At 38.5% G+C, this 27038-nt stretch overlaps 1 long non-coding RNA gene across 2 annotated transcripts in view; it reads right to left on the bottom strand.

The window, feature by feature from the left end:
* LOC105481802 (uncharacterized) overlaps positions 1-23136 on the bottom strand; it is a 43624-nt gene extending 20488 nt beyond the window's left edge. The window contains exons 1-2 of one of the 2 annotated variants that reach the window (XR_987190.2): positions 15434-15516; positions 11836-11871 (exon numbers count right to left, since the gene is read on the bottom strand). This is a non-coding gene — a long non-coding RNA (uncharacterized lncRNA). Of the gene's footprint in view, positions 1-11835; positions 11872-15433; positions 15517-22892 lie in introns of those variants that run through there. The other variant, XR_011625360.1, reaches the window with a different exon arrangement.
* Positions 23137-27038: the final 3902 nt, after the last annotated feature.

Here is a 27038-nt window from a genome sequence, read left to right as displayed (position 1 = left end):
TTTATCAAGCAATCTTACTGGCATTTATAAAATCTATTCCAAAAGAGTCTTCCATGTCTTGAGTAGTCATCACAGACTTTGAAAAATCACTTTGGATAAGCACAGTGGCTCATGTCTGTAATCCCAGTGTTTTGGAAGGCTGAGGTGGGAGGACTACTTGAAGCCAGGAGTTCGAGACCAGCCTGGGCAGTACAGCAAGATCCTGTTTCTATGAAAAAATTAAAAATTAGCCTGGGTGTCACGGCGTGAGTCTATTAGAGTCCAGGAGCTTGAGGTTAAAGTGAGCTGTGATCATTGCACTCTGGGCTGAGTAAAAGAGCAATAAGTGGTCTCTAAAACAAAAGAAAAAGAAAAATCACTTTAATAAAGATGTAGGATTTCATTACAGGTATTTTGAAAATTTACTTCTGATAAAAATGTAAATCTATAGGTTCAATAACACTAGGGAAATCTCCTTTCCTCACCCTCAATCCATATTTTGAATTAAAACTACCATCCTCCTACAAGAATTTACATCCTTGGCCACAGTGTTCGGGCCACAGATAGTCATATGACCCAAGCCAGGCTATTAAGAGCCTTTTCGTGAGATTTTTTTTCAAATTGGAGCTGGGAATAAAGAGTTCTTTCCTTTCTAGTTGCAGAGCTGTTAACGAGTGAATCTGAACTGTGCCATATGTGATGTGATATAATATTTGAAGTTTGACTATGATATGTTAAAAATACACATTATAATGATTACAGTGATCACTAAAATGGCAAAACAAAGATGTATGGCTAATAATCTTTTAGTGAACTAATAAGCCAATAGTGAACATAAAAATGGAACACTAACAAATAATCCAAAAGCAGGAAGAAAAGAGAAAGAGGGAACAAAACCCACAAGACTAAAATAAGACAAATAGCTGGATGACAGATTTGAATCCAATCATATTAGTATTTATATTAGATGTAGATGGTCCCTCCAAAATGAAACTATGATGATGGTTGAACAATCCTGTGAATATACTGGAACACATTACATTGTACACTTTAAATGGGTTAGCTATATTGTATGCCAATCATATCTAAATAAAGCTGTTTTTAAAATGTAAATGGTCTAAACAAACACCCTCATAAAAAAGGCAGCAACAAAAGAGCAATGTCCAACCTAATTTTTAAAAGCACTTACAATATCCTGTCTATAAGAAATCTACTCTAAAAATAAAGATACAGGTAGGACAAAAGTAATAGGTTTTAAAAAGTTATTCCAGAAGAACACTAGAGTAACTTTATTAACATCACATAAAATATTACTCAGAACAAGTAACTTTACCAGGAATAAAGGGCATTCAATTATAATGAAAGAATCAATTAATTAAGACAACCTAACAATTCTAAATGTATATCCTCCTAATAATAGAGCTTCAAAACACATTAAGCAAAAACTAACAGAACTGCAAAAAGAAATAGAAGAATTTATAATTATACTTGAAAATTTTAATACCCTTCTCTTAATAATTGATAGAACAAGAAGACATAAAGTCAGTAATTAATTTGGAAAACTTGAGCAGGGAAAGGGAGGAAGATGGCAGATAGGAGGCAGAGCTAACTTGCAACTCTTGCTTGGACACACAGAACAGAGTATGGAGACTCACACATGAATGTTTTCTCCAAGAACCAGTGTGGGAACATACCAGGACAACCAAAAGAATTCACACATCTCACACATCCTTTGAAAGAAGCAGCACGCCACTGCCAATTCTGCGAGATGTGAAACACTGTGAGTACCCAAAGTGTGAGGGGAAAAATCTGCCTCTGAACATACATCTCCACCACGGACTCTGAAAGCCAGGTCACAGAAGAAGGATTTAACCTTACCTAGAGCTGAAACAAATTTGGGGAGTCAGCAAAATATAAAAGTAGAAGCACCAGTGGGAAGAGCCTTGTAGGCACTCCCAGTCCCCAACTTGAGCCCAGGGAAGCCATCCCTGACTATATCTAACAGGGGCCCTCAGGGAAGGCAGCCAGTGGAATTAGGGAGGGGTCATGGGGTAAAAGAAGCTTCCAACTGAATTTTGTAATAATTTCGACCGGGAACAAACTGTCTTGAGCAGAATTCGGGGAGCAAACAGGAACTGCTGCAGATATAAGCACAGGAGCTGCCACCAACATTAGGCAGACAGGGAGGGACAAGGCCTGAAAACAGTGCTTGCTTTCTCAGTGGGGAAGCTTTAGGCCTGGGGCAAGGTCTGAGTTCCATGTGCAGACTGACTGGATCTAAACTTGGTGCTATTAGCGGGGTACTGTGGGAATGAGACTGGCCTTGCCAACTGTGTGGGAACTGGCTGAGGCCTTTCACTACCAGCTATCCCCCTCTTCCATTGCAAACTATATGGCAGCAGAGGCAGCCATAATCCCCTCTGGAACATAACCCTATTGGCCTGAGAACCATCCTCGCATCTCTCACAGTAGCCGTGACAAACCCTGCCCAAGGAGGGTCTGAGGTCAGGCCTGTCTAAACCTTTCCCTACCTGGTAGCATTTCTCTACCTGCCCTGGTAACTGAACACAAAAGACATAAGCTCTTTGGAGCATTATGGTCCTGCTCATCACCAGACAAACCAGAATACCTACCTGGCTAACTTAGGGCAAACTTATATCCCCCTTCTACTACTGCAGCTGGTGTTCTCTTGAAAGCATCACCTCCAGGCAGGAGGCCAACCAATTGAGGCTATTACAGCAATGCATGACAGAGTAACCCTGCTCCCAGGAAGGAGAAAACAACAGCTAATACCACTGCCTGGCATATCCTGGTTACCCAGAGGTCCTTAGTCTGCCCACATGACAGCTTCACTGTTAGCATAACCAGCATTCAAGAAAGCCAGAATGCTGAACAAAACTACAATGAAGGACTCTCACAGAGTCTACTTCATTCCCCTGCCAACTCCACCAAACCAAGTGCTGGTATCCACAGGTGGGAAACCTGAAGACAAATCATATCACATGACTCTTTTCAGACATTCCCCAGCACCAGTCCAGAACCTGGTAGCTCCGCTGGAAGGCTAAACCTAGAAGAGCAACAACAATCACTGCAGTCTGGCTCTCAGGAAGCCCCATCCCTAGGAGAAAGGGGAGGGAACCACATCAAGGGATCACATCATAAGACTAAAGAATCTGAACAGCAGCTGTTGAGTTCCAGATCTTTCCACTGAAATAGTCCACCCAAATGAGAAGGAACCAGGAAAGCAATTCTGGTAACAGGGTTCTATAACACCCCTAAAAGATCACACTAGCTCCCCAGCAATGGATCCAAACCAAGAAGAAAGCTCTGAATTGCCAGAAAAAGAATTTAGAAGGTTGATTATTAAGCTACTCAAGGAGACACCAGAGAAAGGTAAAAAACAACTTAAAGAAATTTTTTTAAAAAACAGGATATGGATGAAAAATTCTCCAGAGAAATAGATATATTAAATAAAAACTAATCACGACTTTGGGAAATCAAAGACACACTTAGAGAAATGCCAAATGCTCTGGAAAGTTTTAACGTAGAGTAGAACAAGTAGAAGAAAGAACTTCAGAGCTTGAAGATTCAGCTTTCAAATTAACCCAATCAGACAAAGACAAAAAAAAAAAAAAATCTAAAAAATGGACAAAGCCTCCAAGAAATTTGGAATTCTATTAAATGGCCAAACCTAAGAATAACTGGTGTTCCTGATGAAGAAGGGAAATCTAAAAGTTTGAAAAACTTATTTGAAGGAATAATTGAGGAAATTTTCCTTGGCCTTGCTAGAGATTTGGACATCCAAATACAAGAAGCTCAAATACCACCTCGGAAATTTACAAAAAGATATTCACCTAGGCACTTAGCCATCAGGTTATCTGAAGTCAAGCTGTGAGACAAAAGCATCTGCTAACCTATAAAGGAAAACTTATCAGATTAACAACAGATTTCTCAGCAGAAACCTTACAAGCCAGAAAGGATTAGGGTCCTATCTTTAGCCTCCTTAAACAAATTGATAATGAGCCAAGAATTTTGCATCCAGGAAAACTAAGATTCATAAATGAAGGAGATAAAGTCTTTTTCAGACAAGCAAATGCTGAGAGAATTTACCACTACCAAGTCAGCACTACAAGAAATGCTAAAAGGAGTTCTAAATCTTGAAACAAATCCTCGAAATACACCAAAATAGAACCTCCTTAATGCATAAACCTCATAGGGCCTATAAAACAATAACACAATGAAAAAAAAAAAAACAAGGTATTTAGACAAACACTAATATGATGAATAGAACTACACCTCACATCTCAATACCCACTTTGAATGTAAATGGCCTAAATGCTCCACTTAAAAGATACAGAATGGCAGAATGGATAAATATCCACCAACCAAGTATCTGCTGGATTCAAGAGACACTCCTACCACATAAGGACTCACATAAACTTAAGGTAAGGGGGTGGAAAAAGATATTCTACATAAATGGAAACCAAAAGGAAGCAGGAGTAGCTATTCTTATATCAGACAAAACAGACTTTAAAGCAACAGCAGTTAAAAAAGACAAAGAGGGGCATTATATAATGATAAAAGGATCAGTCCAACAGGAATATCACAATGCTAAATAAAAATGCAACTAACACTGGAGCTCCCAGATTTATAAAACAATTATTACTATATCTAAGAAATGAGATAGACAGCAACACAATAATAGTGGGGAACTTCAATATTCCAGTGACAGCACTAGAGAGGTCATCAAAACAGAAAGTCAATAAAGGAACAATGGGCTTAAACTGTACCCTAGGACAAATGGCCTTAACAGATATTTACAGAACATTCTACCCAACAACTGCAGAATATATATTCTAATCATCAGTGCATGGAACATTCTCCAAGATAGACCATATGATAGGCCATAAAACAAGTCTCAATAAATTTAAGAAAATCAAAATTATATCAAGTATTCTCTCAGACCACAGTGGAATAAAACTGGAAATTAACTCCAAAAGGAACTGTCAAAACCATACAAATACATGGGAATTAAATAACCTGCTCTTGAATTATCTTTGCGTCAACTATGAAACCAAGATGGAAATTTAAAAATTCTTTGAACTGAACAATAATGGTGACACAACTTATCAAAATCTCTGGGATACAGCAAAAGTAGTGCTAAGAGGAAAGTTCGTAGCATTACATGCCTACATCAAAAAGTCTGAAAGAGCACAAATAAACAATCTAAGGTCACACCTCAAGGAACTAGAGAAACAAGAACAATCCAAACCCAAACTCAACATATACACTATGGAATACTACTCAGCCATAAAAAGGAATTAAATAATGGCATTCACAGTAACCTGGACGGAATTGGAGACCATTAGTCTAAGTGAAGTAACTCAGGAATGAAAAACCAAATATCATATGTTCTCACATATAAGTGGGAGCTAAGCTATAAGGGCACAAAGGCATAAGAATGATATAATAAACTTTGAAATTCAAGGGGAAGGATGGGAGGGCATTGCGGGATAAAAGACTACACACTGGGTACAGTGTACACTGCTTGGGTGATGGGTGTACCAAAATCTCAGAAATTACTACTAAATAGCTTATCTATGTAACCAAAAGCCACCTGTTCTCCCAAAACTATTGAAATAATTTTTTTAATTGAAAGACACCACTAAGCAATTAGACTTAATTGACATTTTTAGGACACTTCACCTAAATATAACAAAACACATTCTTTTCAAGTGCACATGGGACATTTACCAGATAAATAATAAGCTGTGCCATAAAACAAATCTTGATAAATTTAAAAGAAATGAAATTATACAATATGTTCTCTGATGAACATAAAGTAATTACATTAGAAATCAATAACAAAAATCTAGAAAATTCCCCCAAATATTTAGATATTAAACAGCACACTTCTAAATAATTCCTGGAACAAAGAAAAATTACAAGAGAATTTGGGAAATATTTTGAACTGAATGGAAAGGAAAACATGATATCTCAAAATTTATGGGATGCACCTAAAGTATGCTTAGAGGGAAATTTATAACTTTAAATGCTTATGTTAGAAAAGAAAAAATGATCTATAATTAATCATCTAAAGTTTCATTTTGAAAAGATGGAAAACAAAAAGCACATTAAGCAAAAGTAAATATAATAAGTAATAGAATAAAGATAAATGTGGATATCAATGTAATAGAAAACCAAAAATTAAGAAAATCAGCAAAGTCAAATTGTTCTCTGACAAAAATTAATGAAATTGATAAAATGCTGAGAAGACTGATTAAGACAAAAAAGAGATAAAACAAAATTACCAATAACTGAAAGGTAAGTGGAGATATCACTGGAGATTATACAGATAGTAAGAGAATAAAAAGACTATATTATAATCAACTTCATGCAAATAAGTTCTAAATTTCTTAGATAACAAGGAACTTACCAAATTATTAAATAAAAATGCACTTGTTCCTCAAAAGATAAACTTACCCAAAGTGAAACCAAAAGAAATAGAGTATTTAAATAGTCCTATATATGTTACAGAAATTGAGTTTGTAAATATAAATCTTCCCACAGAGAAAACATTGGGCCCAGATAGCTTCACTGATGAATTCTACCAAACATTTAAGGAAGAAATAATATCAATTCTACACACTTGCAAAATATGGAGGACAAATACATGAGGCCACCATGACCCTGATACTAAAACTTCACAAGGATATAGCACAAAAAAGGAAATGAAATTTATTGACCAATATCCAATATTTTTTATGAATGTACATACAAAATATTAGTAAGGTGGTGAAAATGTTGAGTAACTGAAACTCTGTTACCTTGCTAGTGACAGTGTAAAGTGATACAACCACTTTGAAAAACTCTTGGACAGTTTCTTTTAAAGTTAAGCATAGGTTTAACCTATGATACAGTAATTACATTCCTAGTTATATATTCTAGATAAATGAAACTACATGCCCACAAAAATATTTGTGCAAAAATCTTTATAGTACTCATATTTATAATAGCCCCAAAATAGAAACAGCCCAAATATTCATGAATAGGATAATGGATGAGCAAATTGTATATTTATATTATAAACTGTAGTTGTTAATTTAAAAAACACTACTCACACACATGAAAGCATGGATAGATCTCAAAATCATTATGCTAAATGAAAGAACCCAGACACAAAAGAGAATATACTTCATGATTTTATTGAAATTAAATTCAAGAACATTATCTATGATAATGGAAGTCAGAACAGTGGTTATGTCTGGGGTAGAGGGAACTGGAGATATGAGGAAACCTTAAGATGTTTATTGCATGGATGTAAATATGTCTTAAAACTCTCATAGACCTACACACTTAAAATCTGTGCATTGGTTGTATATAAATTTACTTCATTGAAACATGACATTAAGAAAAGAGCAAAAAACACAAGGGACTTCCACTAATTAACAGTCCCTTCATTCTCTTCTCTTGACACAGTTTTCATTAGAGCAAATCTATTCACAGCCTCTACTGCCACATCTATTCCCAAATGGACTTCCCTGAACATCATTATTTATCTGCCAAGTACACCAACATTTTCCCTTTCTCTCAAGCTTGAAACATTATACTCAAACATCTGCAGACATAGAGATTGAGCGAAAAAAGACAGTCACAACTCTTTCAAATCCTCCCTTTTCCAATATTCTTAGCATTTAACTTCTTTCCTCTCTCCTGTCATCTTTCTTGCTCAAGTCTATTCACCTCAAACTTGATTCATTGTAAGAATTTCCTGACTCAATCTCTTTCACTCTAATCTGTCTCACAAACCCACTGCTATCAAATTAATTTTCCTGATATATTTTTTTAACTGTGTTATCTACCTACTCAAAATCTTTAGCAGGTGCCCATTCCTTAGAATGGAACTCAAGACTCATAATTTGGCCAACTCAGCTCTATCCACTGATGTGCTGATCGATGCTAAACAGCTGGGAAAGGGGCCTGTTTCTCTGGTGTACATGCACCTACCATGACTAATTTTGAGCTACCAACGGCTTAACAACTGACTCACAAAACTCTTAGAAATTTAACAATCAGCTCTCTCATGAGCCAGTATGACCTGACTCCAGTATTCCATTGTCTCTACCTGTTGGAATTGCAATAATATCTTCTTTTCTAGCTAAGCTATTCTGCTGATTACCCTGACAAGTTCACAAATATTGTATAAAACATACTCACACTAAAACAAAATTTATTGTTTATCTAAAGTTAAATTTAATAAAGTGTCCTGTATTTTATCTGGCAATTCTAACCTGGATTGTCTTTTCCCCTCCCATAGTTTAAATATTTTCTCACTTGTCCCTAGAGTCACTCACACCCTTTATAGCATTCCTTAGCACATTAAAAAATACCACTATTAAACTATCCAAGCTATATAAGAACCACAATGTATAAACACCCCCCAAGAAAATTAAAATAACAGTCTCTTTGGAGTTATGTTATAAAGTGAAATGAGGATGGATCCAATCCAACGATGGATTCCTACAAAGTTATAAAAAATCAAATTAAAGAAAGAGACATGGGACTACGCATTATCAAACAGATATCAACTCTTTGTATGGTCTGTAAAGATATCTATGTCAATAATCCCTAATTTCAGTGCAATTTAATCAAATTCCCTTAAAGATTTCATGAACTTAACAAATTCATTCTGAAATTTACACAAAATAATCAAATTGCAGAAATCAATCAATTTAATACCATTTAACATGAAAAACAATATGGGTCGGGGGCAGGTAATACAAGGAAGAAAACAGCACCTTTTCCTTCACCTTCCTTAGGCTTATGGCTGAGGTTCCTATAATAAAATATAAATTAACAAGAGAAAGCATACAAATTTATTTAATAAGTTTTATGTGACATAAAAGCCTTCACAAGAAAATGAACACCTGAAGAAATGGATAAATCTGTGTATCTTTAAGCTAGGTTTGATGAAGAGCAGAAAAAATGTGGAGAAAAATGGTAGGGAAAAAAGGGTATGAGCTAATGGTAATGAACTGGGGGAATGTTTGCAAGGCCTATTTCTTCAGATTCTTGTCTGTGAACCCTAAACAACCAAATCTCACGTGAACACAGAACAAGAACTCACTCATTATCTTGAAGACAGCACCAAGTCACTCAGGAGGGATCTTTGGAGATAAGGATACTTTTTCCTCCAAGTCTACAGAGGGCGCCTCTCAATGAGGGTCTTAGGACCTGCTGCAGGGGAAGGTCAGATGATCCTTCCCAGATTTTATGACCTGCTTTGGGGAAGAAGGGCTGGGAAAGGTGAGCATGACCTTCCTGTTTCAGTCATCTCCTCAAGTTATTTCAGCTTAAAATATTCTAGGGTATTGTTTTTCTGAATCCTATCAGAAGGTTTTTTTTTTTTTTAAATAAAATAATCAAGATGTATTATAAACTTCTTGGAACTAAGAAAATGTGTTACACATTTATTAAAATAGTTGTAGACAAATAGGCCAATGGGACAAGATGCACAGCCCAGACACAGACCCACATTTACATAGAAACTTAATACCCACAGGTCTTACCTACAGATCTGATTAAAATGTAGACTCTGATTCATTAGGTCTGGGATAAGTCTAGGATTCTGCATTTCTAACAAGCCTTCAGGTGATGCTGATGCCCTGGTCTGTCACCCACACTTTGAGAGCTAGGTTAATCTGGGATATTAACCATGGTGAGGAGATATAAATAAATAAGGAACTTCTAAGTAGGCCAATCAGAATTTTGTCAGCAGAGGGAAATGTTTCTCCTCACTGAGTTCCTTGGCCTATGAAATAGGAACTTCTACCAGTCATTCTGCACTCTCAAAGAAATAAAACGTGATTCTTACACGCTCTACACCCCTCAGCCAACCCTTTCCATAGGACACTGCAGTGATTTCCATACATCCTCTGAAAGCTAGGCAGAGGCTCCCAAACCTCAACTCTTACCCTCCGTGTACCTGCAGCCCCAACACCATGTGGAAGCCACTAGGGCTTGGGACTTCCACCCTCTGAAGGAATAGACCAAGCTGTACCTTGGCCCCTTTTAGCCACAGCTGGAGCTGGAGTGGCTAGGATACAGAGTGCCATATTGTGAGGCTGCAGAGATCAGCGGGGCCCTGCACCTGGTGCACAAAACCATGTTTCCCTCTTGAGCCTCTAGGCCTGTGATGGAAGGGGCTGCTTTGAAGTCTCTGAAATGCCCTGGAGGCATTTCCCCATTGTCTTGGTTATTAACATTTGGCTCCTCTTTACTTATGCAAATGTCTGCAGCCTTGAATTCCTCTTAAGAAAATGTGTTTTTTCATAGGCCAAGGCGGGCGGATCACGAGGTCAGGAGAGAAAGACCATCCTGGCTAACACAGTGAAACCCCATCTCTACTAAAAATACTAAAAATTAGCTGGGCATGGTGGCGGGTGCCTGTAATTCCAGCTACTCAGGAGGCTGAGGCAGGAGAATGGTGTGAACCTGGGAGGTGGAGCTTGCAGTGAGCCGAGATCGCGCCACTGCACTCCAGCCTGGGCCACAGAGCGAGACTCTGTTTCAAAAAAAAAAAAAAAATGTGTTTTTCTTTTCTACCACATGATCAGTCTGAAAATTTTGAAACTTTTATGCTCTGCTTCCCTTTTAAATATGAGTTCCAGTTTCAGATCCTCTCTTTGTGCACATATATGAGCATATGCTGTTAGAAGCAGCCAGGCCACATCTTGAATGCTTTGCTGCTTAGAAATGTCTTCCACCAGAAAGACACTGTGGTGATTCCTCAAGGATCTAGAGCTAGAAATGTCATTTGACCCAGCCATCCCATTACTAGGTGTACACGCAAAGGATTATAAATCATGCTACTATAAAGACACATGCACACGTATGTTTATTGCAGCACTATTCACAATAGCAAAGATTTGGAACCAACCCAAATGTCCATCAATGATAGACTAGATTAAGAAAATGTGGCACATATACACCATGGAATACTATGCAGCCATAAAAAAGGATAAGTTCATGTCTTTTGCAGGGACATGGATGAAGCTGGAAACCATCATTCTCAGCAAACTATCACAAGGACAGAAAACCAAACACCACGTGTTCTCACTCATAGGTGGGAATTGAACAATGAGAACACTTGGACACAGGGCGGGGAACATCACACACTGGGGCCTGTCATGGGGTGGGGGCTGGGGGAGGGACAGCATTGTGAGAAATACCTAATGTAAATGAGGAGTTGATGGGTGCAGCAAGCCAACATGGCACATGTATACCTATGTATGAAACCTGCATGTTCTGCACATGTGCCCTAGCACTTAAAGTATAATTTAAAAGAAAAGAAATGTCTTCTACCAGATACCCTAAATCATCTCACTCAAGTTCAAAGTTCCACAGATCCCTAGAGCAGGGGCATAATGCTGCCAGCTCTTTGCTAAAGCACAGTAAGTGTGGCCTTTGCTCCAGTTCCTAATAAGTTCCTCATCTCCATCTGATACTTACTCAGCCTGGACTTCACTGTCCATATCACTATCAGCATTTTGGTCACTACCATTCAACAAGTCTCTAGGAAGTTCCAAACTTTCCTTCATCTTTCTGTCTTCTTCTGAGACCTCCAAACTGTTCCAAATATGCCCATTACCCAGTTTTAAAGCTGTTTCCACTTTTTCAGGTATCTTTATAGTCATGCCCCACTTCTCTGGTACCAATTTTCTGTATTAGTCCATTCTTACACTGCTATAAAGATGCACCTGAGACTGGGTCATTGATAAAGAAAAGAGGTTTAGTTGGCTCACGGTTCCACAGGCTGCATAGGAAGCATGGCTGGGGAGGTCTCAGGAAACTTACAATCATGGCAGAAGTCAAAGGCGAAGCCAGCACATCCTACATGGTTGGAACAGGAGGAAAAGAGACAGAGTGAGGGGGGAAATGCTATGCACTTTTAAACAACCAGATCTGTGAGAACTCACTCACTATCATGAGAACAGCAAGGGGGAAATCCACCCCCCATTACCTCCCACCAGGTCTCTTCCCAAATATTGGGAATTACTACTTGACATGAGATTTGAGTGAGGATGCACAGCCAAACTATATCACCTATAGATAGAAATGAGAATAAAACAGGGAAAGAAAGATACAGGTTTCTGAAAGGAATGAATTAGTTAATGACTGAGATGCACTTCCCATGGGAGAAGGGAGCAGAAAGAGGATGCTCAGGTGCCAGGACAGGTGTCTCTGAGCAGGTGAAAGCAGTGGGACATCAGGCCACTCATGGACAGAGACCATTGCCCAATGTCTCCACCCAGATATGTCACTGCTGTGTCTTATAGAAAGGGTTGAGTGAAGGGGGTAGAGTGTGGAAGAAGCACCCTTTACTTCTTTGAGAGGGCAGAGGAATTGGTAGACGTTCCTATTTCATGGACCAAGGAACTCAGTGAGGAGAAACATTTCCCTCTACTGATAAAATTCTGATCGGCCTACTTAGAACTTCCTTATTTGTTTATGTCTCCCGGCCATGACTGATCTCCTGGATTAACCTGCCTACTCAAAGTGTGGGTGGCAGACCAGGGCATCAGCATCACTTGAAGCTTGTTAAAAATGCAGAATCCTAGACCTACCTCAGAATTAGTGTTTTAGTTTGTTTTGTGCTGTTATAATGGAATACCTGAGACTGGGTAAATTTTTAAAGAACTAAGATTTATTTCTTACAAGTCTGGAGGCTAAGAAGACCAAGATTGAGGGGCCAACATCTCACACTGGCCTTTATGCTCTATCATTCCATGACAGAAGGCGGAAGGGCAACAGAGGGTGAGAGAGAAAGCAAGAGATCATACTTGCAGCCTCAAGCCCTTTTATAACTGGCATTAGTCAATCCATGAAGGTAGACTCCTCATGACCTAAACACCTCCCATTAGTCCTCTTCTCCCAACACTGTTGCTTTGGGGAGTAAGTTTCCAGCACAGGTTTTTTTGGGGACACATTCAATCCATAACACCTAGTAAATCAGAATCTGAATTTTAGTCAGATCCCTAGGTAAGTTCTATACATATCATAGTTTGAGCAGTGTTCTCTAGGAGATTCTCAGACCAAGTCAATTTTCTTGGCATATACTGCTTAATTTGTTCTGTCAGTGAGATTCCTCTAGATAGCTACTGTCCAAAAGGGAAGCCACTAGCCACTTATTGCTATTAAACATTTGAGATGTCCTGTCAGTGTAAAACATATACTGGATTTCAAAGACTTAATAAACAAAAGCAAATGCAAAATATATTATTTTTTATATTACATTTTGAAATAATACTTTAGAGATACTGGGTTAATTAAGATACATTATTAAAATTAATGTCATCTGTTTCCTTTTACTTTTTTATCATGGCTTCTAGAAATTTAAAAATTATATATGTGTCCTCCATTTGTGGCTCAAATTATATTTCTACTGGCCAGCACTGCTCTTGATCCTGGTCTCTGCCTCCTCATCTGAGATTGTATGACTCATACACCCATCTCCATAGTAATTAACTTCCTGGCTGCAATCCCCTGATGTTCACCCCTTGATATGACTAATAACCCCTTGGTCTGACAAGCCTTCTAGTCCTGGTCATCCCCATCAGGTTGTTAATGCTCCTGCAAAATGCAAATTTTTTTCTTAGTTTAGGTTTTGCTGAGGTCTGAAAAGGCCCTATAAATAAGAGAACAGGGAACAGGGCTCTAGTTCAGGCTATGCCTCTAACCTTTTGCATTCTCTATGACCTTGGCCACAATATTTTACTGCTAAGTATCTCTTCCTCCAACCTAACCCTGTTATTTGAAAAGTGAGAGGTTTCAACTAGATGATCTTTATGATTCTAGAAATTCCTAACACAAACAATTGTTTATTCTCAATTATTATTTATGCTCATTTACTGTCACTCCAATTAGATTGTAAACTTCTTGAAGGCAGGCATTTTATCTTATAATTCTACCTCTAACTATTTATGCTATGACTAATCTTCAGGGTTCTCAAGAATTGTCTTTGATGATGACTTTTGTGCTGAAAGACAAAACACTCATTCAACTAATCTAAGCTTTAGAAAAAACTTGAGGTCCTATAAGGAAACAGAAGTAGAGACATAATCCAGAAGCAGTTGCATTTTGAGGTAAATCATGCCTGCCTACTTGTGTGTGCACATTTGTTTTTGAAAATTTGACCATCTGACTGTAACCTGAGGAATCTTGGTTAAATATTTCTTTATGCAAAACAAAGAATGTTGAGTAGTTAAATATTTTACCTCTGAGGCTAAAATTGGGTTATTTTTTGTTTCCTTCCCTCTGAGTATTTAAGGTGGAAAACCAAGTGTAAATGTTCAAATGATTTCCAGAGACAAAAATCCCATCATCTATGAAAGAATAGTGGTTACCTTTGGATGGTTAATTAATTCGACAAACATGGATTACACACCTTCTATTGTAACTGAATGAATCAGCAATCTTTGCTGAGAATCTTCTAAATACAGAGAGCCCTTAGGTAATACAGAGGAAATTGAAGACCAGTCCTTCTTCTCAAGCATCTTACAACCTCACTGAGGAAAACCAAACATATAAATTGAAGAGAACTAAATGGATATTTACACAATACAATAGTAAAGAATGAATATTTGTTGAGTTCCTGCTATATGCAAAGTGCTCAGCAGATACTAATAGGAACGAGGCTAATATATGCACTCTCAACCTATGTTCAGGTACTAAAGATTCAAAGGGAGGTCAGATTAGCTGGATATTCAAAGGGTTAAGGAATTGTTTGAAAAAGTAGGAAGCCAGGAGAAGGCAACTGTGCTGTCGGCAACAGGGCAGATCCAAGGACCTTTAGGTAGCAGTGCATTTCAATCCTTTGCCCAGAGAAACTGGAAAAGATAGGAAACCCCAGAAAAGGAGTTCAGTCATCTGAAGTCCACCTGTGGCCTTGTGGCTTGAGGACCACCTGTGGAGAATCACTTGGTAATTTTGTTATAAATGCAGTCTTCCCTAGCCTACTCCAGGGCCATCACATCAGAACCTTTGAGGGTGAGCTCCAAAAATCTGCACTTTGAATACACTGCAGGTGATTCTTATGCACACAGAAATTCTCAAACCATGCATTTAATGAGAACAAGGATATCAGACTGATTCTGACCCAAGTTCCAGGCCTGTCTTTTTTCCTCTTTTTTTCTTTTGAGACAGGGTCTTACTCTATCACTCGGGCTAGAGTGCAGCAGTGCCATCAGCTCACTGCAGCATCAACCACCTGGGCTCAAGTGATCCTCCTGCCTCAGCCTCCCAAAATGCTGGGATTACAGGCATGAGCCACCATGCCTGGCCAAAACCAGGCCTGTCTTCACAAATTTATGATCAATTGTCCCCCTCCTTCTGTACAACCTGTCTAAGCTTCAGTGTCCCTATCCATCAAATGGAAAAAATAAATACTACTTACCTATAGTCTCATTGTGAGGATCAAACGATGAACAATCTAAGATGCTTAGATGTAGTGTGCACTCAATAAGTGCAATAAAAACTATAATAAGCTCAAAAAGAATTCACCAAACAGGTGAACAGGTAAAGGAGATGTGATGACAAAATGAGACAGAAGAAAATTCTGAAAGGGCAGAGTTAGAAGTCCAAGTAGGAGGTTGGTGCTCTCAGATTGTGTTTCCAATGAAAACCTCCAGTTACCGATCAAGGTCTATTGCCAAGTTACATTCACATTGACTCAAATGACCCTTAAAGCCACCCTGTGAAATAGGAATTTAATAGGACGTTAGCTAAAGATTGGCAAGGTTAAGCCTCTTGAGCAAAGCAACCCAGCTAGTAAGACATACAACACACATTAGGCAATAATTTGTGTCACCATCAAATGGCCAGAATCCAACTGTGAAGCACCCAGCATGCCTTTCTCTGGATGGAGATGAACCAGGCCAACACCAAGCAAACTCTGCAATAGAGCTACATTCTGAGACTAAAGAGTACACAAAGGTATCAGGGCTCAGGAATGTGGGGTCAACAGTAGAGACGTATTACACAGTCTGCCAAGAACTTTCCTTATTGCCCAAGCTATTGTTAGTACCCATAGAGATGAGGAAATAGCAGACATTTATTTCCTGCCACATTTCTAGAAGTGATGAAATTTGAACCATCCTGTTACTCTTCAGTCATGATTTTCTATTAGTATTAAGTGAAAATGTCATATTTCACAGTATTTTTGATACAGGTGGGTAGGGTTCAAAATCCAAATACAGAAATAAGAACTCTGAAAGGATCACAGTCTGCCTAGGAAGGAGATTATAATGGACATTTGTGTTTGCCTAGCCAGCATTCATTCCCGCATCTTCTGTACTAACACCCTTCTTTTCATTTGGATACCACTTCCCCCACCTAAGTTCTCCTGGTTTTGGTTCGAACTGGTTCAATTAAGAGCTGATCTGAAAGGTTGCACTGCAATGTCAGGAAGGAAAAGGTTTTCTTCTGCTGGGATTGGATTTGTCAGTTTTGCCAGGCCCACCTCACGGAGGAAGTCGGAAGTTTGCACCGCTGGATCCACACATGCCAAAAGTTCCACCCCTAGACTTTTCAGGTCTGTGAGCCAATGATTTTTTTCTCTAAGTCTGATTAAATAAGAAGTTTTGTAATTTGGGAAAAATAATCCTGACATTGAGAGCTACATGTAACTCAAAGGCTATCAATTTTGTCACCAATTTACACTTAAAGTGAACTGATTGTGTGAGTATAGTGCACGGGTAGGTAGAGAATGGTGTGAAAAAAGGAAGATTGGTCCTTAGTCCATGGTCTAGGATAATGATATTGAGGAGAGAAAGAACTCAAGCAAATGAACAAGCCAAACAAAATGAAGCTACAAGCCATATGGGTGAGAGGCATCAAAAGAAAAAGAGTGGGGAACATGCACCCTCACTCTCTGAAAAATAGAAAAAATTTAAATATGAAAACAGAGGCTTTGCAAATACATGTGTCCCTGCCCTAAGGTACAAAGGAGAGAGTGTTGGGAGGGGCTAAATGTTTTTAAAAACACAAGGAGACTAGAATGGAATAAGACAAGGACAAAGCATTTCTATGTGGGGCATATTTGAGACAACATTCAGCAGATGGAGGCATTAAAGTCTAGGATCTTCCCTTAAAATTTAAATTAAGCAGTTAATTTAGTCTGCTGCTTAGTGGACAAACTTAGAAAAATCTATCTGAATTTATCACCAGCAAATATCCTATTTTCACATGTAGTAGAGGGGAATTGGGAAAATCACCAGCACAAAATTCATAATGCTAGAATGCGTTCATAACCAAGACACCATGCTGACAGACAAAAGCAAAAACAATTTCAGCATATAATTTCATTTAAATACAAAAAAACTCCCTAAATTATCTCAGGCAAAGAAATAATCTCTGTCTTCATAGATGGATTTAATTCCATGCGACTCAGTAGTATTTGCTTTTAATATTTTTCATGAGCAGCAATTAATAAGATATATAATTCCGCATACCTCTTCATGTGCCACACAATCAAATAAAAATAGATTAAATGGAGGGAAAGCAAGAGCTGAAAGCCACTTATTTGGTAATTTGGGGCTGGGCGTGGTGGCTCACGCCTGTAATCTCAGCACTTTGGGAGGCCAAGAGGGGAGGATCTCTTGAATCCAGGAGTTCAAGACTAGCCTGGGCAACATAGTGAGACCCCAGCTCTACAAAAAACAAAACTAAAAATTGAAAAAAAAAATTAAAACAGTAATTCATTCCAACCGGAAATCTGATTCAAGGCCTAACTATAGCTAGATGGCATGAAATGCCTCATTTTGATCTCAAGGACAAGGACTTAGTTACAATAGAAAATACAGATGAAAAGATGTTAAAATTTAAGAGACTACATAAACTTAAAAGTCAGATAACTAGGATGAAAAATGGAAAAACACATTAGTACTGTGGTGAAATTGTATTCTATCCCTTTCAAATACTTAAACTCCAGACATATTTGCTGTATAAACTTAGGAGTGACTCCAAGATGCAGCAGAAGTTAATGTACCGTAATTCTAAGTAATTGTATTAATTACAACCACATGAAAATTAATAACTGGGCATCAATATGGAGGCATCTGATGGCTAAAGTTGGGAGAGACTATAAATATTTTCTTCTCTGGTGATTTCTTCCACTCACTGATTCCTTGCATTTTATTTATGCCGCTTAGATCCCTGTACATATTGTATCACAGTTGACTGTTTACATGGCCACATGTGTCCCCAGACTGTCAACTTTTTCAGAGCAAGAACTGCTTCTTGCTCGTTATCCTACATCTAAGGTTTTTCCACAGGGATTTCCATCTTAGTAGAGTTAAGGGGAGAGACAGGGGCTATCAAAAAGATTAGTATTGTTCTTGAATAGCAATAATATAAATGCCTTAAAAACTCAGGGGTCGTAAAAGTCATATAGTGTGGGGTCCAACTTCTGGCTTCTTCGCTTATTGGCTAAGGTATCTTGGAGCAGTCACTTAATTCTTCACACTGTATTGTTCTCTCTAAAATTGGGATAAAGGTGACACCCACACTTAAAAAGTTGTTAAACAGACTTCATGAGATGATGAATTTGGAAGCACCACATATATCATAATATATGTTTACAATTTAGCATTATGATAATTTACTATTATTCTATCTATAGGATAATGACTAGAGTTTAAGTATATCACTCTTCAGTCTTCCTCTTGGTAAATGCATTTCACTCTGGTTTATTGTTACTTGGCTTAGTTGCAGTCCTGTGTGAACCAATGAAAAACTACTCCAGGTGTGAAGACAGTTCCTAGGTACTGTATTGCACAGCCCATAACCTGGATACTGATGCACTAGACAGCTTAATAAAGACAGTCATTTGGTAATACATTGGAATGTGTTAGTATGATTTTGCTTTGTAAAATTTCCTCATACTTGACAGGAAAAAAAACTGCTCCAAGGAAAAGAGTAAAGGGAAGAGGGAAGCAAAAAACTAATATTTGAGACCCTACTGTGTGCCAGGCACCCAGTTAAAGAAACAGAATCCAGACCAGCACAACCTTCACAGCCCAAGGGTCAGTGCCAGAGGCATGGCAGAACCTTCCCAAGGTCAAGGCCAGGTTACAGAAACTGGCCTTTTTTAAATGTTTACATTTAACAAAGCAATGCCTTTAACAAGAAAAAAAATCCAACGCACTGTAATGTGCTAGTCATAAGATAATTATTTTTAATATCAACTCAAGTGCATCCCAGTCATGTCGTGTGATAATAGGACACACATAGAAAGGTTTGTGATGAATCACTTCTACTTTCCTGGTAACTGTAGTTACAAGATCACTTGGAGATAAAGTCAAAGGCTTACTTTGTGAGTGTGAGGTTTGATCCTGCAATGCCCAAGCCTCGCCCCTGGGATGGGTCTGGTTCAAAGCAGGGCATTTTGATCTAACACTTTAATGCAGCCATTTGATGTCAAACCACCTTGTAAACATGTAAAATCTCCGTGTTTTCAAAAACATGAAAATAATATCCTTTACTAGTGTTGGAGTCAAGTCTTGTAGGACCTAAGTCTTATATTTGATTTTTTTTAAAGGCTAAATTAGATATGAAAACAAATATTTGTTTAAAATGAGAAAAAAAACAAATAATTTGTTTAAGTTGGAAAAGCACAAACATCAACAACAAGGAAACAATTTTTTAATGAACTGCCTAGCATACCTCTGAATAATTTTTTCTACGTTTCTTGACTACATTTCTTGATTATCTTCCTGATAATCCCTTCATATGCCATTGTTTTTGTAAGATCAATCCTTAAAAGAGAAAGATAATTCTCTTTCTTCTAGGATCATTGATCAAAATCTATTTTTGATTACTAATAGTTTAGAAAAGTTGCTCTTAGCATCATAATTTTTACAGGCAATGCATATATTAATAAATTCTTAGGATGTTGTCAAATTTGAGGAACCTTCTATCAGGTTTTTCATATATGAACTGTAAGATTTCAGCACATCTCAAGTTTTCTCTATGCAGTGACCACTCTTAAATACTCTTTGAATGGACAAAACTGAATAACTAGTCAATGTACTTGATATAAGTCTTATGTTATTGTTGCTGTCAGCATTTTAAGTCAGACATGTAAATATTTTTCCAATATATCCATGTAATTGACATGTTGGGATGAATGAAATATGTAACTTCACAAAGATTGTTTGTAGTACTTCTACATATGTGTGTCCTACAAACATAGTAATTCTGATAAATTTCCTCTTGAGAGATTTCTAAAATACCTCTAAATATATCGAATACTTTTTTTTTTTTTTTTGAGATGGAGTCTCACTTTATTGCCCAGGCTGGAGCGCAGTTGGCACAATCTTGGCTCACTGCAACCTCTGCCTCCTGGGTTCAAGTGATTCTCCTGCCTCAGTCTCCCTACTAGGTGGGATTACAGGTATGCACCACCACACCCAGCTAATTTTTTGTGTTTTTAGTAGAGACAGGTTTCACCATGTTGGCCAGGCTGGTCTTGAACTCCTGACCTAAGGCAATCCACCTGCCTCGGCTTCCCAAAGTGCTGGGATTACAGGTGTTAGCCACCATGACCGGCCTATCAAATACATTTTTAAGCAGCTTCCTGGAAGCAGAGAACTTGTTTTGATGAGCACTGAATGATTCTCTTAAAATTGTACTTGCCTGATGATTGGAAAAATCTTCCACACACTAGCTTCTGGCTTTGTATATTTCAAACCGTATTTCTCCTCCATCACCCACAGACTTTCAGCGCTTGCAGCCATTGCTCGAGCACGTGCCCACATGCAAGCTCTGGCTCCACACTTTTGTTTCATAATGTTGGCAGGTCGGAGCAATGGATGGTAGGAGTGGTTCTGGAAGTAATTTCTACACCAAAACATATGGCTAAATAGCTCTACCTGGATCTGACCGCAAACAGCAGATCCTGTGACCTAAACCTAAATGGATCCCCAACTCAGCTGTCCTGTACCCCGCTCTCCAAAATGCCTGTGGCAACCCAGTGCCACTCCAGAGCAGGCGACAGTGGAAAGAAAAGCCTTCATTGGTTGAAGTTAAAATATTTTATTTTTATCCATTTTATAGAAGTAAGGGACTATATGGACATATGACTGGGGCCCTCCTAGGTCTCCTGAAAGGGCCCATGCAAGTCACAGACCGTGAAGCTTCTGCATCAGCAATTCACAATCAATTTGCTTTGGTTCCTGACTTTTACTCCATCCCTAACCTCAGACTTGATAATGGAGAATGTTCCTGTTTTAAAATCTCACCTCTAGATTATTTGAATATAGAAAGTATGTTATTCTGTATGAATATATTCTAATTTTAAAATCAGAAAAGCAGCCGGGCGCGGTGGCTCAAGCCTGTAATCCCAGCACTTTGGGAGGCCGAGACGGGCGGATTACGAGGTCAGGAGATCGAGACCATCCTGGCTAACACGGTGAAACCCCGTCTCTACTAAGAAATACAAAAAAAAAACTAGCCGGGCGAGGTGGCGGGCGCCTGTGGTCCCAGCTACTCGGGAGGCTGAGGCAGGAGAATGGCGGGAACCCGGGAGGCGGAGCTTGCAGTGAGCTGAGATCCGGCCACTGCACTCCAGCCTGGGCTACAGAGTGAGACTCCGTCTCAAAAAAAAAAAAAAAAAAAAAAATCAGAAAAGCAGTACAGGCTTTTAAAGTATATTAGAGTTGATCGGGTTAGGCTATAACGCTGATCACCTGTTTCCCCAAAAACTCCATTTTGAAGGAGTTTAACAATAAATTAGATGCTTAAATATAAAGGGCTACTGAGGAAACTGTTAGAAATTGAACTGAGTGTTTTCTGTAAAATCTGGAGAATATGAGATCCTATTGTGCTACAAATATCCTCTTCCTGCTACCACCTCCACCTTGCCCAGTGGATAATCTGTAACCACTCAAATAGGCTCATAGAATCAAGCAGTCAACTTAAAACAGAGGTGTTCATCCTACAGGTTTTTCAAATAAAAAGACCAGAATGAGTATCTCCATTAAATGAACACATCTATGTATTAACTAAAAGAAAATGGCAATAACAATGATCATTTCCGAGAGAAATCTGAGGCACTGAGGTACACATAATACAAGTGAATTCACTGAAAACAAGCAGCCTCCTGACTTAGAATGATGGGTGGCTCCTTCTGAGATGTGCAAGTGTGGTAAGAATGTGATTCCTCTTTCAATGTAGTTTGCCAGCCTTTTGAGTCCTCATTTCTATACCCTCCCTCCCCCCGCCTTGTCACTGGCCCATCCCTGATCTCATCTCAGCCCTAATCCCTACCCTGGGGAGTATAGGTTGAAGACGGGGCGAAGTTCAAAGATGGGATAAATCTGAGTCATAATGTATTCATAATTAAAATAGATACATTTTTAGAGTTTGCTTTTTAGACTATGTCAAACTATTTTCCACCAAAACCAAACGACCACATTCAAACCTCAGGAGCTCTAGTGAATTAATTACATTACGAAGCAAAAATCATAGAAGATTGTATAAATTTTTGTTAAATTCTTAAGGAATGAATTTATCCTCATATTGCATAATATTTTCTGGGTGGAACACAAAACACATTTCTATAACTCTATCATGTCTCTTATTGTTCCTTAGCAGCTTATTTTATGCATGTGTCTCAACAGCTATTTTCAATAGAACTACATTTTAAGAAACTTAAAAAGCATACTCTCTCTTTCCATTCTGATGTCAGATTATACAATAAAGCAGCCCACTGTGATTATCAGGACATAAATTTTACCTTTGTAGGGAAGAGGAGTAGTGAAAAATGCCAGGGGAGCATCTCCTGGTGGGAGAAAGCTAAAGAAATCCCTGCGTGTTCCAAGACAGGTGGCTAGGCATTCATATATCATACATACTTTCTTTGGGGACCCTTTTGCTGAGTCAGCAGAGTGAAATCTGGTGAAACAGATCCACAAATCTTCCACTGGCATCCGTTTCCTTCATCTAACCTTTGTTGCAAGTCGATGTCTCCAAGACTAGGCATTCATTCATTCTTTCATCCGTCAAAAAATGATGACTTTCTATGTGTTAGGAAACGAAGATACTTCAAGTGAACAAAGCAGGCATGGCTGTTGCCTTCATGGAACTAACAGTTGAGCAGGAAAGCTGGAAAATAAACAAAACATTACTCAAATAACTAATCATAGAAGATTTCCCCCAGTTGCCAGGAGTGCTGGGTTTGACCCTGTGAGGTGGGGGGAGAAAGATGGTTGCCAAGAGCTTCAAATTCGTACCTTTCCACTATGAAACCAGAGGCAAAGCTGCTCCTACTCTGGCCCCCAAAATTGTAAGGCAGGAGGACCCTTGATAACCTGGAAGGCTTGGATCACCATCCGCACCCCGAGAGACCTGATCATATGCCCACCCGGTAGGTTGGGGGTCAGGAAGATATGTTCCAGAGGAGTACAGATGAGGAAATTAGCTGATCAGACCAAAACAAACAAAAACTCTACCCCTATATTCACATATGTATAGGCCATAAGTATCTGTGGCTTATTTTAAAATCAAGCAGAAAGCCAGTGCAATGTTTAAGCAAGGAAGTGATTGATCGGATATATTTAAATCGCCCTGGCTGCATTGTGGACAATGGCTTGGATATAACCTAAGAATAGAGGCAACGAGAACAGTTAGAAGATTATTTCAGGCCAGTGAAGATGGTACCTTGGTGATGGCTTTGATGATAAAAACAGAGTCAAGAGCTATTTAGTAGATGAAATATCAACAGGTGGCTGACTATAAAAGGATAATGAGAAGGGAGAGATCAAGACAAATGGATTTCCAAGTTGAGCAACATATTCAGCAAGTCTTAACCTCGCCGTACCTTAAACTCATGTGGAGACCTTCACAACAGAAATTCTGATTTAACTGGTTCAGCAGAGCGTCCAGGAGCAGGTATATTTCAAAGCCCTCATATGTTTCAAAGGTGTACTCAGGTTAGAGAGTCCCTCTAAATTAGGCAATAGTTCCAAGGTAGATAACACTGGACAGGGAGGAAGTTGCAGAGAAAATGCCATACATTCCATCCTCTATGGATTTTTTTCAGAGAGGCTTGTAACTCTTCCAAGTGAGATATCAAATTAAGAGTTGAATTACATATCCGGGTGTTAGAGGAAAGATCTAAATTGAAGACAGGTGAAAGTGATTGACATTTCTATTGTAACAGAAGTCATGGTAGAAAAGGCAATGGCCAAGGAAAAGAATGTAGTGAGAAAATAAAAGGGCCCTGAAAAACCTCTACATTAAAGATAGAGGATGAGTCAGCAAAAGAGACCATGAAGGAATGTTGGTAAGTTAGAAGGAAACCAGGAAAATAGGCGTTGCCAAAGTCAATGTAAGAGAATGTTTCAAGAAAAAAGTGCATAAGCGGGCTGAAAGTTGTGTTTAATTTTGACAAGTCCTGGAACTCCATCCTTCTCCCAACCATCTAACCTCTCGGTTGATTTTAGGCTCTCCCCGTGATAAGGCTCTACTTTGGCAAGATAACCATTAGCAGAGAATCATGATTTCAAAGTCAAATTGTAGGAAACTCCAAAGCCCATTTTTTGAAGATTTGGAAAATAATTACAATCTCATTTCAGATACTAGACACAAAAGATAGCATTCTATGTTCACATGCACTCATGATTTCTAGCACTTTCATATATTATGTTCGCCTGTTTGTGGGTTTGCAATTGGCAAGGATTGCAACTCTTTTAGTGTTTGCTAGCATTCTCTCTGTCGCCAAGCGGACACAGGACAGCATGAACACAGAGTGATCTTTCAGGACTTGTCTTCTCTTTGGGCTCTTGCTGTAACATATACAGATTTTTTTTTACTGTCACAGTATCCATGTCATTTTTTTTCTTTACATGTGTGTCTTCTTATGCTTTCCCTGATAGAAGGTAATATTATTAGATGAGCTTGTAACTCTGGGGCCTGTCACAGTGCCTAGCACTGTGGACTGAATACGTGTTTGCTGAATGAATGGAAAGTTGTGCAATTTTTCTGTGAACTCATGAACAGCCAATCTGGAAATTCCATCTCTAAGTACTCTTTCATCGTAGACTGTAAAATATTGTTTAAATAAAGGATGTGGTTTATCCATGTTTAAATTTTAGGTCCATTTTCTATGGAGTTAGTAAAATCTCGTTCCAACACAAATTGTTTAATCCCTTGGTGCTGGGGATTTTCTGCCTATAAAATAAGAATGGCAATGCTGATTTCCCTTGGCACTGCAGTGAAGACTGTAAAACTCAGAACTCTACTTGTCTGTAAGAGGTACTTGGGTTTGACAACCAGTTGATAACCATTTTTGTCTTATTCTCTCTCTCTGAGTGTATGTTGGTTCAGGCACTGTGAAGGGCAACAGATAAATTCTCTGGATCTGTTTACAGCCGTTCCTGGAGCAGTTGCTGAAGGCTGGGTCGTGTTGAGTGTGTGTGTGTGTGTGTGTGTGTGTGTTTTCAATCATTGTTTGTTTGCCACAGGAATGATTTTTCTAGAGTTCTCCAGCCCCTTTTGGGCTGGCCAATAGGAAGTAGGGCAGACCTAGGCCAGCTACAGCAAATGTAGTCAATACTGCCTTTAAGGTCCATCAGACTTGGGTAAGATTTTCAGAACTAATCTCCCATCTAGTTCAATTCTGCTATCCAGTTGATGTAAGGGTCTCTTGATAGAAAACATGTAAAAGAAGTGAGAGATTACCTTATCCAAGGGCAATCTTTCTGACTACAATTTAAATAATAAAACGTATCAACTCATTAGAAGCATTGATTGATTGCCAGGCTCCTGAAGTGACTTAACACATTGTCTCATTTTATATTCATGCAGGTATTGTAGCTATCCCCATTTTACACATGCAGAGAGTGAGGCTCAGAGATGTTAAACAATCTGCCTAGCATCACACAGCTGGCAATAGGCAGAGACCACACAGAAACTCAAATCTCCCTGACTCCCAGCTCAGCCTCTTTACTACTATTCAATATTGCCCAGTAGATGCTCATTTTCTCTGTGTAGGCTTCTAATGTGCTTTTATCGTAAAGCTAATTTTCATTAATAGGCTGAATATATGCAATCTGACCTCAAAGGACATACATAGGGGTTTTCTTCCCATTTAAGATTAGTTTGAGGCAAAAACGAAATATGAAATAAGATCAAGTATAGTTGACCTTTGAACAGCACGGGTTAGAACTGTGTGGGTCCACTCATACAATTATTTTCTTTTGCCTCTGCCACCCCTGAGATACCAAGTCCAAACCTCTCCTCTTTCTCCTTCTCCTTAGCCTACTCAACATGAAGACCACAAGCATAAAGACCTTTATGATGATTCACTTCCACTTAATAAATAGGAAATATATTTTATTTCCGTATGATTTTCTTAACATTTTCTTTTCTCTAGCTTACCTTATTGTAAGAATATAGGATATAATACATATAAGATAAAAATATGCGTTAATTGACAGTTTATGTTATTGGTAAGGCTTCCAGTCAACAGTAGGCTTCCAGTTAATAGTTAAGTTTTGGAGGAGTCAAAAGTCAGACATGTATTTTCCAGTGCACAGGGGTTGGTGCCCTTAACTCCTGTGTTGTTCAAGAGACAACTGTAAAATATTTATTCTGATGAATAATCTTGTTAGATTTTAACTGAAATCTAGCTTTCCATTCCTTTTAGCAATTTTTATCATCTACTTTTAAAAGAAAGCCAATTATCTTACTTCTATAGCTTTTCAAATTCCCTTTCTTAATTCTCATACCATTTGTGCGTCTCATTAGATTTATCAGTAGTTTAAGGCAAATAGGTAGTGCATTGAATATTTTAGTAGGTACTCTACTCACGTATAGATGATAGTGGCCCCTGCTCTTGAAACCTACAAGTCTGGATTTCGGGGCTTTTAACATTATACCCAGAAGGATGATTGCAGATTCTTAAATTTTCGTCTACAAGAACCTAACAGCTTCATGGGAGCAAGATAAAAATTAATAAAGGTCATGTTGTGGTCCCTAGGGAAAGACAGTTCCATTTT

This window comes from Macaca nemestrina, chromosome 7 (genome assembly GCF_043159975.1).
Source record: "Macaca nemestrina isolate mMacNem1 chromosome 7, mMacNem.hap1, whole genome shotgun sequence".
NCBI classification, from domain to species: domain Eukaryota; kingdom Metazoa; phylum Chordata; class Mammalia; order Primates; family Cercopithecidae; genus Macaca; species Macaca nemestrina.
Note: the sequence above shows the minus strand (reverse complement) of the source record. Positions and strands in the feature narration are given on the sequence as shown.